Raw genomic sequence first — 15,106 nt, forward strand, 5'->3', positions numbered from 1 at the left:
CAATTTTACCTAGAAGGTGATATCTTGTCCTGAGGATCTACGTGGTCCTTTTTTTCCATCCATTTATTTCACAAATTTTTTGATGGACTCTTTATATATCACTATTTTGTTTTTGTGTTTGTGTTTTTTCTAACACTAGCCTGTATGTTTTTTTTATAACACTAGCCTGTATGGTTTCACCATTATATGTATGTTTATGGTATACATCACTGTTTTAGTACAGTGTCTATTGATTTAGCACCTACCAAGAGGAATTATTGTCCCTATGGTATCACAGCGCTACACCTTTCTACCTACATCACTGTTCAATATTTGTCATATTGTAGTGTAGCTGCTTTAGTTTAATTTTATTTAGTTAGCGCAATATTCACCCCCCCCTTTTTATTACATAATGGGTTAAGGGTCACCAGAGGTGATTGGACACTGGCACAACCAATTGAAGACAGTTCCCCTCCATATAACCCCTCCCATCAGGGAAGTACCTCAGTTTTTTCACCAGTGTCTAAAGGTGTTGGACGCATGTAGGATATGCTAAGGAAAGCTCTGCCAAAGAGACCCTCTGGGGGTAAAAGGAGCTATGCTTTTGGATCCATCCAAGACACCAAATAATTACGCTGAAACTGGATGGGATCCAGGCCTCATGCACGAGGCGTCGCCTGTAATGTCTCTCTTCGGAGGACTGGGCTCTAGGGTCCAGCACTTTCTCTATATATGCTAAAAGTCCTGGTAAGAGTCTTTTACAAGGCCCAGGGGAGAGGTCTCCTTTAAATAGGAACCCATATCCCTGAAGGTTGGCACACAAAGCCTGCCGAGATGGGTGAACATTGGTACTGTCTGTAACAGGCTCTTCCTGTAGTTACAGGCGCTTCAGCGCCGTAATGCGTTCCATGCTGGAACGCATATGGCGCTCGCGCAATGACGTCATCGCCCGGCGGCATGTTGCGTTCCAGCTTGGAACGTGGAGGTGCACCGCGGATCGGCGCTTCTCGTCGAGTCAGTGCTATTGCACTGCATCTGGTACCATGCCTATAAAGGCATTCATTTAAAACACATACTTCGTTCTATTATTGTCAGCCGTTCCGTCCACACTACAATAGGGGCAACATTATGGCAAGCTAGCAACAGACCTTCACTGCCTTCAGGCTGCCATCGCTCCCCATGCTGCAACACAGCTCCAGGCAACAACTACTACTTTAGTGCTATTGCATCTACTACAACCTTGAGGCCTTCCTTGCTGAACACCTTACACCATGGAATCCCTACTTCCTACACTGAAGCCTGCAAACGGATAAGTAGCTATTGTGTCACTTGTAGTGCCATAGGGAGGTCTGCTGCTTGTGTTTCATCTGATACATTTGTTGTTACTTAATATGCCTTGTGGACAACAACATACTTATTGGGATATACTGCTGTGCTAAGGACTGTTTGCTAAGGAGTACCTTAAAGGGTCAGCTACCCTCAAATTACTTGTGCAATATTCACCTCATATATGCATATATGCTATAATTACCTGAGCTATATTGCCTCTCACATACAACTACTATTATGCGTGCAACATTCACCTCATAGATGCAACTATAACTAGAAAAGATACAATTTCTGGGGAAATTGTGCGGCGTGGTCTTGCCTCCACCAATACTCCTGACTGGAGACGGTGCCCCTGGAGATGTAAATGTGATCCAACCGTGTGTCGATCCAATTCGGTCCATTGCCCCATCAAAAACTGCTCCATCAAAAACTAGCCCATCAAAACTGCACCATCAAAACTGCACCATCCTATTTGCCCCATCAAAAACTGGCTGCTATGGAGGGTTGCTATGGACTGGTTGCTTTGGACTGGTTGCTATAGACTGATGGCTATGGACTGGTTGCTATGGACTGGTTGCTATGGACTGGTTGCTATGGAGTGGTTGCTATGGACGGTTGCTCTGGATTGGTTCCTATGGACTGGTTGCTATGGACGGTTGCTATGGACTGGTTGCTATAGACTGGTTGCTATAGACGGTTGCTATGGAGTGGTTGCTATGGAGGGTTGCTATGGAGGGTTGCTATGGAGTGGTTGCTATGGAGGGTTGCTATGGAGTGGTTGCTATGGAGGGTTGCTATGGACTGGTTGCTATGGACTGGTTGCTATGGACTGGTTGCTATGGAGGGTTGCTATGGACTGGTTGCTATGGACTGGTTGCTATGGAGGGTTGCTATGGACTGATGGCTATGGATGGGTTGCTATGGACGGTTGCTATGGACTGGTTGCTATGGACTGGTTGCTATGGAGTGGTTGCTATGGAGAGTTGCTATGGAGGGTTGCTATGGAATGGTTGCTATGGACAGTTGCTATGGACAGTTGCTATGGACAGTTGCTATGGACTGGTTGCTATGGAGTGGTTGGTATGGACGGTTGCTTTGGACTGGTTGCTATAGACAGTTGCTATGGAGTGGTTGCTATGGAGGGTTGCTATGGACTGGTTGCTAGGGACTGGTTGCTAGGGACTGGTTGCAAGGGACTGGTTGCTATGGACTGGTTGCTAGGGACTGGTTGCTATGGACTGGTTGCTATGGACGGTTGCTATGGACTGGTTGCTAGGGACTGGTTGCTATGGACTGGTTGCTATGGACGGTTGCTAGGGAGTGGTTGCTAGGGACTGGTTGCTATGGACTGGTTGCTAGGGACTGGTTGCTATGGAGTGGTTGCTATGGAGTGGTTGCTATGGAGTGGTTGCTAGGTACTGGTTGCTATGGACTGGTTGCTATGGACTGGTTGCTATGGACTGGTTGCTAGGGACTGGTTGCTAGGGACTGGTTGCTATGGAGTGGTTGCTAGGGACTGGTTGCTATGGACTGGTTGCTAGGGACTGGTTGCTATGGACGGTTGCTAGGGACTGGTTGCTAGGGACTGGTTGCTATGGAGTGGTTGCTATGGAGTGGTTGCTATGGAGTGGTTGCTATGTACTGGTTGCTATGGACTGGTTGCTATGGACTGGTTGCTATGCATGGTTGCTATATGCAGAGCATGCAGAAGTTACGCAGAGCCAAAAAAAACTGAGCCATATCACCTCACAGTGTGTGGGATGAGCTATAGAAAGCCCTCACAGATGTGTGTATGAAGGATTTTACCTCAGCGTCTCCTAGGAAACCAATGTAAACATATGCAAGCAGCCTCTAACCAGGCGTCTCAAACTGGCGGCCCTCCAGCTGTTGCAAAACTACAAGTCCAATGAAGCATTGCAAGAATGACAGTTACCAGCATGACTCCCACAGGCAGAGGCATGATGGGACTTGTAGTTTTACAACAGCTGGAGGGCCACCAGTTTGAGACCCTTGCTAGCAGAGGAAAGTTCCCTCAGCCTTGTGTGGGAGGAGCCAACTCACCTCACAACTGTTTGTGAGGTGTTATTAAACTCCTCAGCGTTTCCTAGGAAACCAATTGTTTGGTTTGCAGGCTCTCTGTAAACACAGCAGAAATTGAGGAATGTTTTTTGAATACTTGTCCTTCAAATTAAGGTATTTACCTCACAGAAAACACCTCACAACTACCTCACAACTGTGTGTATGAAGGTATTTACCTCACAGAAAACACCTCACAACTGTGTGTATGAAGGTATTTACCTCACAACTACCTCACAACTGTGTGTATGAAGGTATTTACCTCACAGAAAACATCTCACAACTACCTCACAACTGTGTGTATGAAGGTTTTTACCTCACAGAAAACGCCTCACAACTACCTCACAACTGTGTGTATGAAGGTATTTACCTCACAGAAAACGCCTCACAGCTACCTCACAACTGTGTGTATGAAGGTATTTACCTCACAGAAAACGCCTCACAGCTACCTCACAACTGTGTGTATGAAGGTATTTACCTCACAGAAACGCCTCACAACTGTGTGTATGAAGGTATTTACCTCACAGAAAACACCTCACAACTACCTCACAACTGTGTGTATGAAGGTATTTACCTCACAGAAAACGCCTCACAGCTACCTCACAACTGTGTGTATGAAGGTATTTACCTCACAGAACTCACCTCACAGAAAACACCTCACAACTGTGTGGGAGGAGCTATATAATCCCCTTACAGCTGTGAGGACTTTGAATTACCTCAGCGTCTCCTAGGAAACCAAATGTAAACATATGCAAACACACTCTAGGCAGATTCTCAGATTCTGGATTTATTTTTTAATATTTGTCCTTCAAATTGTTGTATTTTAAAAACTATAAATCGCACAGCGAATATCTTTATATTTTACGAATCACAAGACCCAGACCTACATTTTGATGTATAGTATGTCTCTGAAATAATAAAATTGAAGGCACAGTCGCAGTTTACAAATTCCAAAGCAGATTTTAGTTTTCTAAACCTTGACCTCCATTGACTTCCATTGAAATAATGGATGGCGTAGGTTGCAAACAAATTATCATATTGTGAAAACGGTTTGATCAATCACGTAGCCGTGAACACATCTGGTGGCAGCAGGGATAGCTGAACGTTTTGATATAAGATTTGTGTAGGTCGGCTTGAAAATGAGGGAGTGGTCGCAGTTTACAAATCATGTGCTGATTTTTCAGTTTCTGACATTCTACACTGTACCTCTCCCCATTCATTCCTATGGGAAAATTTTGCCGCAAAAATGACGATATTTCGCGAACAATTCGGCGAAACGTCCCACAAGGTAATTGCCCACCGATCGGGAACAATCCGCACAATTCGATATATTACTCATCTATGTAGTGTAAAAACTGTGGGAGGAGTTAGGGGGGCAAATTTGGCTATAAGAATAATAATAATAACTAGAAAAGATACAATTTCTGGGGAAATTGTGCGGCGTGGTCTTGCCTCCACCAATACTCCTGACTGGAGACGGTGCCCCTGGAGATGTAAATGTGATCCAACCGTGTGTCGATCCAATTCGGTCCATTGCCCCATCAAAAACTGCTCCATCAAAAACTAGCCCATCAAAACTGCACCATCCTATTTGCCCCATCAAAAACTGGCTGCTATGGAGGGTTGCTATGGACTGGTTGCTTTGGACTGGTTGCTATAGACTGATGGCTATGGACGGTTGCTATGGACTGGTTGCTATGGACTGGTTGGTATGGATGGTTGCTCTGGATTGGTTCCTATGGACTGGTTGCTATGGACGGTTGCTATGGACTGGTTGCTATGGACTGGTTGCTATAGACGGTTGCTATGGAGTGGTTGCTATGGAGGGTTGCTATGGAGGGTTGCTATGGAGTGGTTGCTATGGAGTGGTTGCTATGGAGGGTTGCTATGGAGGGTTGCTATGGAGGGTTGCTATGGACTGGTTGCTATGGAGGGTTGCTATGGACTGATGGCTATGGATGGGTTGCTATGGACGGTTGCTATGGACTGGTTGCTATGGACTGGTTGCTATGGAGTGGTTGCTATGGAGGGTTGCTATGGAGGGTTGCTATGGAATGGTTGCTATGGACAGTTGCTATGGACAGTTGCTATGGACAGTTGCTATGGACTGGTTGCTATGGAGTGGTTGGTATGGACGGTTGCTTTGGACTGGTTGCTATAGACAGTTGCTATGGAGTGGTTGCTATGGAGGGTTGCTATGGACTGGTTGCTAGGGACTGGTTGCTAGGGACTGGTTGCAAGGGACTGGTTGCTAGGGACTGGTTGCTAGGGACTGGTTGCTAGGGACTGGTTGCTATGGACTGGTTGCTATGGACGGTTGCTATGGACTGGTTGCTAGGGACTGGTTGCTATGGACTGGTTGCTATGGACGGTTGCTAGGGAGTGGTTGCTAGGGAGTGGTTGCTAGGGAGTGGTTGCTAGGGACTGGTTGCTATGGACTGGTTGCTATGGACGGTTGCTAGGGAGTGGCTGCTAGGGAGTGGTTGCTAGGGAGTGGTTGCTAGGGACTGGTTGCTAGGGACTGGTTGCTAGGGACTGGTTGCTAAGGACGGTTGCTATGGACTGGTTGCTATGGACGGTTGCTATGGACTGGTTGCTAGGGACTGGTTGCTAGGGACTGGTTGCTATGGACTGGTTGCTAGGGACTGGTTGCTATGGACTGGTTGCTATGGACGGTTGCTATGGACTGGTTGCTATGGATTGGTTGCTAGGGACTGGTTGCTAGGGAGTGGTTGCTAGGGAGTGGTTGCTAGGGACTGGTTGCTAGGGACTGGTTGCTATGGACTGGTTGCTAGGGACTGGTTGCTATGGACGGTTGCTAGGGACTGGTTGCTATGGACTGGTTGCTATGGACTGGTTGCTAGGGATTGGTTGCTAGGGACTGGTTGCTATGGAGTGGTTGCGGTTGCTAGGGAGTGGTTGCTAGGGACTGGTTGCTATGGACTGGTTGCTATGGACTGGTTGCTATGGACTGGTTGCTATGGACGGTTGCTATGGACTGGTTGCTAGGGACTGGTTGCTAGGGACTGGTTGCTAGGGACTGGTTGCTAGGGACTGGTTGCTATGGACGGTTGCTAGGGACTGGTTGCTAGGGACTGGTTGCTATGGAGTGGTTGCTATGGAGTGGTTGCTATGGAGTGGTTGCTAGGGACTGGTTGCTAGGGACTGGTTGCTAGGGACTGGTTGCTATGGACGGTTGCTAGGGACTGGTTGCTAGGGACTGGTTGCTATGGAGTGGTTGCTATGGAGTGGTTGCTATGGAGTGGTTGCTATGGACTGGTTGCTATGGACTGGTTGCTATGCATGGTTGCTATATGCAGAGCATGCAGAAGTTACGCAGAGCCAAAAAAAACTGAGCCATATCACCTCACAGTGTGTGGGAGGAGCTATAGAAAGCCCTCACAGATGTGTGTATGAAGGATTTTACCTCAGCGTCTCCTAGGAAACCAATGTAAACATATGCAAACACACTCTAGCAGAGGAAAGTTCCCTCAGCCTTGTGTGGGAGGAGCCAACTCACCTCATAGCTGTTTGGGAGGTGTTATTAAACCCCTCAGCGTCTCCTAGGAAACCAATTGTTTGGTTTGCAGGCTCTCTGTAAACACAGCAGAAATTGAGGATTTTTTTTGAATACTTGTCCTTCAAATGAAGGTATTTACCTCACAGAAAACACCTCACAACTACCTCACAACTGTGTGTATGAAGGTATTTACCTCACAGAAAACACCTCACAACTACCTCACAACTGTGTGTATGAAGGTATTTACCTCACAAAAAACACCTCACAGAAAACACCTCACAACTGCCTCACAACTGTATGTATGAAGGTATTTACCTCACAGAAAACACCTCACAACTGCCTCACAACTGTGTGGGAGGAGCTATAGAATCCCCTTACAGCTGTGCGTGAGGAGTTTTAGTTACCTCAGCGTCTCCTTGGAAACCAATGTAAACATAAGCATGCAGCCTCTAAGCAGAGACTCAGATCCTGGATTTTTCTTAAATACTTGTCCTATTCAAATGATTGTATTTTAAAAACTATAAATCGTACAGCGAAGACCCTTGCTCTAAGCAGAGGAAAGTTCCCTGAGTCATATCACCACAGTGTGTGGGAGGAGCTATAGAAAGCCCTCACAGATGTGTGTATGAAGGTTTTTACCTCAGCGTCTCCTAGGAAACCAATATAAACATATACAAGCAGCTAAGCAGAGGAAAGTTCCCTCAGCCTTGTGTGGGAGGAGCCAACTCACACTCACAGCTGTTTGTGAGCAGTTATAAAACTCCACAGCGTCTCCTAGGAAACCAATTGTTTGGTTTGCAGCCTCTCTGTAAACACAGCAGAAATTGAGGAATGTCTTTTATTACATTGCTTGTTCAAATGGTTGTATTTTAAAAACTATAAATCGTACAGCGAATATCTTTATATTTTACGAATCACAAGACCCAGACCTACATTTTGATGTATAGTATGTCTCTGAAATAATAAAATTGAAGGCACAGTCGCAGTTTACAAATTCCAAAGCAGATTTTAGTTTTCTAAACCTTGACCTCCATTGACTTCCATTGAAATAATGTATGGCGTAGGTTGCAAACAAATTATCATATTGTGAAAACGGTTTGATCAATCACGTAGCCGTGAACACATCTGGTGGCAGCAGGGATAGCTGAACGTTTTGATATAAGATTTGTGTAGGTCGGCTTGAAAATGAGGGAGTGGTCGCAGTTTACAAATCATGTGCTGATTTTTCCGTTTCTGACATTCCACACTGTACCTCTCCCCATTCATTCCTATGGGAAAATTTTGCCGCAAAAATGACGATATTTCGCGAACGATTCGGCAAAACGTTCCACAACGTAATAGCCCACCGATCGGGAACAATCCGCACGATTCGATATATTACTCGTCTATGTAGTGTAAAAACTGTGGGAGGAGTTAGGGTGGCAAATTTGGCTATAATAAGAATAATAAGAATAATATATATGTGAGATTACAATAAGTGCTCTTGCTATGCAAGACCACTTAACTAGAAAAGATACAATTTCTGGGGAAATTGTGCGGCGTGGTCTTGCCTCCACCAATACTCCTGACTGGAGACGGTGCCCCTGGAGATGTAAATGTGATCCAACCGTGTGTCGATCCAATTCGGTCCATTGCCCCATCAAAAACTGCTCCATCAAAAACTAGCCCATCAAAACTGCACCATCCTATTTGCCCCATCAAAAACTGGCTGCTATGGAGGGTTGCTATGGACTGGTTGCTTTGGACTGGTTGCTATAGACTGATGGCTATGGACGGTTGCTATGGACTGGTTGCTATGGACTGGTTGGTATGGATGGTTGCTATGGATTGGTTGCTATGGACTGGTTGCTATGGACGGTTGCTATGGACTGGTTGCTATGGACTGGTTGCTATAGACGGTTGCTATGGAGTGGTTGCTATGGAGGGTTGCTATGGAGGGTTGCTATGGAGTGGTTGCTATGGAGTGGTTGCTATGGAGGGTTGCTATGGAGGGTTGCTATGGAGGGTTGCTATGGACTGGTTGCTATGGAGGGTTGCTATGGACTGATGGCTATGGATGGGTTGCTATGGACGGTTGCTATGGACTGGTTGCTATGGACTGGTTGCTATGGAGTGGTTGCTATGGAGGGTTGCTATGGAGGGTTGCTATGGAATGGTTGCTATGGACAGTTGCTATGGACAGTTGCTATGGACAGTTGCTATGGACTGGTTGCTATGGAGTGGTTGGTATGGACGGTTGCTTTGGACTGGTTGCTATAGACAGTTGCTATGGAGTGGTTGCTATGGAGGGTTGCTATGGACTGGTTGCTAGGGACTGGTTGCTAGGGACTGGTTGCAAGGGACTGGTTGCTAGGGACTGGTTGCTAGGGACTGGTTGCTAGGGACTGGTTGCTATGGACTGGTTGCTATGGACGGTTGCTATGGACTGGTTGCTAGGGACTGGTTGCTATGGACTGGTTGCTATGGACGGTTGCTAGGGAGTGGTTGCTAGGGAGTGGTTGCTAGGGAGTGGTTGCTAGGGACTGGTTGCTATGGACTGGTTGCTATGGACGGTTGCTAGGGAGTGGTTGCTAGGGAGTGGTTGCTAGGGAGTGGTTGCTAGGGACTGGTTGCTAGGGACTGGTTGCTAGGGACTGGTTGCTAAGGACGGTTGCTATGGACTGGTTGCTATGGACGGTTGCTATGGACTGGTTGCTAGGGACTGGTTGCTAGGGACTGGTTGCTATGGACTGGTTGCTAGGGACTGGTTGCTATGGACTGGTTGCTATGGACGGTTGCTATGGACTGGTTGCTATGGATTGGTTGCTAGGGACTGGTTGCTAGGGAGTGGTTGCTAGGGAGTGGTTGCTAGGGACTGGTTGCTAGGGACTGGTTGCTATGGACTGGTTGCTAGGGACTGGTTGCTATGGACGGTTGCTAGGGACTGGTTGCTATGGACTGGTTGCTATGGACTGGTTGCTAGGGATTGGTTGCTAGGGACTGGTTGCTATGGAGTGGTTGCGGTTGCTAGGGAGTGGTTGCTAGGGACTGGTTGCTATGGACTGGTTGCTATGGACTGGTTGCTATGGACTGGTTGCTATGGACGGTTGCTATGGACTGGTTGCTAGGGACTGGTTGCTAGGGACTGGTTGCTAGGGACTGGTTGCTAGGGACTGGTTGCTATGGACGGTTGCTAGGGACTGGTTGCTAGGGACTGGTTGCTATGGAGTGGTTGCTATGGAGTGGTTGCTATGGAGTGGTTGCTAGGGACTGGTTGCTAGGGACTGGTTGCTAGGGACTGGTTGCTATGGACGGTTGCTAGGGACTGGTTGCTAGGGACTGGTTGCTATGGAGTGGTTGCTATGGAGTGGTTGCTATGGAGTGGTTGCTATGTACTGGTTGCTATGGACTGGTTGCTATGCATGGTTGCTATATGCAGAGCATGCAGAAGTTACGCAGAGCCAAAAAAAACTGAGCCATATCACCTCACAGTGTGTGGGAGGAGCTATAGAAAGCCCTCACAGATGTGTGTATGAAGGATTTTACCTCAGCGTCTCCTAGGAAACCAATGTAAACATATGCAAACACACTCTAGCAGAGGAAAGTTCCCTCAGCCTTGTGTGGGAGGAGCCAACTCACCTCATAGCTGTTTGGGAGGTGTTATTAAACCCCTCAGCGTCTCCTAGGAAACCAATTGTTTGGTTTGCAGGCTCTCTGTAAACACAGCAGAAATTGAGGATTTTTTTTGAATACTTGTCCTTCAAATGAAGGTATTTACCTCACAGAAAACACCTCACAACTACCTCACAACTGTGTGTATGAAGGTATTTACCTCACAGAAAACACCTCACAACTACCTCACAACTGTGTGTATGAAGGTATTTACCTCACAAAAAACACCTCACAGAAAACACCTCACAACTGCCTCACAACTGTATGTATGAAGGTATTTACCTCACAGAAAACACCTCACAACTGCCTCACAACTGTGTGGGAGGAGCTATAGAATCCCCTTACAGCTGTGCGTGAGGAGTTTTAGTTACCTCAGCGTCTCCTTGGAAACCAATGTAAACATAAGCATGCAGCCTCTAAGCAGAGACTCAGATCCTGGATTTTTCTTAAATACTTGTCCTATTCAAATGATTGTATTTTAAAAACTATAAATCGTACAGCGAAGACCCTTGCTCTAAGCAGAGGAAAGTTCCCTGAGTCATATCACCACAGTGTGTGGGAGGAGCTATAGAAAGCCCTCACAGATGTGTGTATGAAGGTTTTTACCTCAGCGTCTCCTAGGAAACCAATATAAACATATACAAGCAGCTAAGCAGAGGAAAGTTCCCTCAGCCTTGTGTGGGAGGAGCCAACTCACACTCACAGCTGTTTGTGAGCAGTTATAAAACTCCACAGCGTCTCCTAGGAAACCAATTGTTTGGTTTGCAGCCTCTCTGTAAACACAGCAGAAATTGAGGAATGTCTTTTATTACATTGCTTGTTCAAATGGTTGTATTTTAAAAACTATAAATCGTACAGCGAATATCTTTATATTTTACGAATCACAAGACCCAGACCTACATTTTGATGTATAGTATGTCTCTGAAATAATAAAATTGAAGGCACAGTCGCAGTTTACAAATTCCAAAGCAGATTTTAGTTTTCTAAACCTTGACCTCCATTGACTTCCATTGAAATAATGTATGGCGTAGGTTGCAAACAAATTATCATATTGTGAAAACGGTTTGATCAATCACGTAGCCGTGAACACATCTGGTGGCAGCAGGGATAGCTGAACGTTTTGATATAAGATTTGTGTAGGTCGGCTTGAAAATGAGGGAGTGGTCGCAGTTTACAAATCATGTGCTGATTTTTCCGTTTCTGACATTCCACACTGTACCTCTCCCCATTCATTCCTATGGGAAAATTTTGCCGCAAAAATGACGATATTTCGCGAACGATTCGGCAAAACGTTCCACAACGTAATAGCCCACCGATCGGGAACAATCCGCACGATTCGATATATTACTCGTCTATGTAGTGTAAAAACTGTGGGAGGAGTTAGGGTGGCAAATTTGGCTATAATAAGAATAATAAGAATAATATATATGTGAGATTACAATAAGTGCTCTTGCTATGCAAGACCACTTAACTAGAAAAGATACAATTTCTGGGGAAATTGTGCGGCGTGGTCTTGCCTCCACCAATACTCCTGACTGGAGACGGTGCCCCTGGAGATGTAAATGTGATCCAACCGTGTGTCGATCCAATTCGGTCCATTGCCCCATCAAAAACTGCTCCATCAAAAACTAGCCCATCAAAACTGCACCATCCTATTTGCCCCATCAAAAACTGGCTGCTATGGAGGGTTGCTATGGACTGGTTGCTTTGGACTGGTTGCTATAGACTGATGGCTATGGACGGTTGCTATGGACTGGTTGCTATGGACTGGTTGGTATGGATGGTTGCTCTGGATTGGTTCCTATGGACTGGTTGCTATGGACGGTTGCTATGGACTGGTTGCTATGGACTGGTTGCTATGGACGGTTGCTATGGAGTGGTTGCTATGGAGGGTTGCTATGGAGGGTTGCTATGGAGTGGTTGCTATGGAGTGGTTGCTATGGAGGGTTGCTATGGAGGGTTGCTATGGAGGGTTGCTATGGACTGGTTGCTATGGAGGGTTGCTATGGACTGATGGCTATGGATGGGTTGCTATGGACGGTTGCTATGGACTGGTTGCTATGGACTGGTTGCTATGGAGTGGTTGCTATGGAGGGTTGCTATGGAGGGTTGCTATGGAATGGTTGCTATGGACAGTTGCTATGGACAGTTGCTATGGACAGTTGCTATGGACTGGTTGCTATGGAGTGGTTGGTATGGACGGTTGCTTTGGACTGGTTGCTATAGACAGTTGCTATGGAGTGGTTGCTATGGAGGGTTGCTATGGACTGGTTGCTAGGGACTGGTTGCTAGGGACTGGTTGCAAGGGACTGGTTGCTAGGGACTGGTTGCTAGGGACTGGTTGCTAGGGACTGGTTGCTATGGACTGGTTGCTATGGACGGTTGCTATGGACTGGTTGCTAGGGACTGGTTGCTATGGACTGGTTGCTATGGACGGTTGCTAGGGAGTGGTTGCTAGGGAGTGGTTGCTAGGGAGTGGTTGCTAGGGACTGGTTGCTATGGACTGGTTGCTATGGACGGTTGCTAGGGAGTGGTTGCTAGGGAGTGGTTGCTAGGGAGTGGTTGCTAGGGACTGGTTGCTAGGGACTGGTTGCTAGGGACTGGTTGCTAAGGACGGTTGCTATGGACTGGTTGCTATGGACGGTTGCTATGGACTGGTTGCTAGGGACTGGTTGCTAGGGACTGGTTGCTATGGACTGGTTGCTAGGGACTGGTTGCTATGGACTGGTTGCTATGGACGGTTGCTATGGACTGGTTGCTATGGATTGGTTGCTAGGGACTGGTTGCTAGGGAGTGGTTGCTAGGGAGTGGTTGCTAGGGACTGGTTGCTAGGGACTGGTTGCTATGGACTGGTTGCTAGGGACTGGTTGCTATGGACGGTTGCTAGGGACTGGTTGCTATGGACTGGTTGCTATGGACTGGTTGCTAGGGATTGGTTGCTAGGGACTGGTTGCTATGGAGTGGTTGCGGTTGCTAGGGAGTGGTTGCTAGGGACTGGTTGCTATGGACTGGTTGCTATGGACTGGTTGCTATGGACTGGTTGCTATGGACGGTTGCTATGGACTGGTTGCTAGGGACTGGTTGCTAGGGACTGGTTGCTAGGGACTGGTTGCTAGGGACTGGTTGCTATGGACGGTTGCTAGGGACTGGTTGCTAGGGACTGGTTGCTATGGAGTGGTTGCTATGGAGTGGTTGCTATGGAGTGGTTGCTAGGGACTGGTTGCTAGGGACTGGTTGCTAGGGACTGGTTGCTATGGACGGTTGCTAGGGACTGGTTGCTAGGGACTGGTTGCTATGGAGTGGTTGCTATGGAGTGGTTGCTATGGAGTGGTTGCTATGGACTGGTTGCTATGGACTGGTTGCTATGCATGGTTGCTATATGCAGAGCATGCAGAAGTTACGCAGAGCCAAAAAAAACTGAGCCATATCACCTCACAGTGTGTGGGAGGAGCTATAGAAAGCCCTCACAGATGTGTGTATGAAGGATTTTACCTCAGCGTCTCCTAGGAAACCAATGTAAACATATGCAAACACACTCTAGCAGAGGAAAGTTCCCTCAGCCTTGTGTGGGAGGAGCCAACTCACCTCATAGCTGTTTGGGAGGTGTTATTAAACCCCTCAGCGTCTCCTAGGAAACCAATTGTTTGGTTTGCAGGCTCTCTGTAAACACAGCAGAAATTGAGGATTTTTTTTGAATACTTGTCCTTCAAATGAAGGTATTTACCTCACAGAAAACACCTCACAACTACCTCACAACTGTGTGTATGAAGGTATTTACCTCACAGAAAACACCTCACAACTACCTCACAACTGTGTGTATGAAGGTATTTACCTCACAAAAAACACCTCACAGAAAACACCTCACAACTGCCTCACAACTGTATGTATGAAGGTATTTACCTCACAGAAAACACCTCACAACTGCCTCACAACTGTGTGGGAGGAGCTATAGAATCCCCTTACAGCTGTGCGTGAGGAGTTTTAGTTACCTCAGCGTCTCCTTGGAAACCAATGTAAACATAAGCATGCAGCCTCTAAGCAGAGACTCAGATCCTGGATTTTTCTTAAATACTTGTCCTATTCAAATGATTGTATTTTAAAAACTATAAATCGTACAGCGAAGACCCTTGCTCTAAGCAGAGGAAAGTTCCCTGAGTCATATCACCACAGTGTGTGGGAGGAGCTATAGAAAGCCCTCACAGATGTGTGTATGAAGGTTTTTACCTCAGCGTCTCCTAGGAAACCAATATAAACATATACAAGCAGCTAAGCAGAGGAAAGTTCCCTCAGCCTTGTGTGGGAGGAGCCAACTCACACTCACAGCTGTTTGTGAGCAGTTATAAAACTCCACAGCGTCTCCTAGGAAACCAATTGTTTGGTTTGCAGCCTCTCTGTAAACACAGCAGAAATTGAGGAATGTCTTTTATTACATTGCTTGTTCAAATGGTTGTATTTTAAAAACTATAAATCGTACAGCGAATATCTTTATATTTTACGAATCACAAGACCCAGACCTACATTTTGATGTATAGTATGTCTCTGAAATAATAA

The sequence above is a fragment of the Rana temporaria genome, chromosome 2 (assembly GCF_905171775.1).
Source record: "Rana temporaria chromosome 2, aRanTem1.1, whole genome shotgun sequence".
Taxonomy (NCBI): Eukaryota; Metazoa; Chordata; class Amphibia; order Anura; family Ranidae; genus Rana; species Rana temporaria.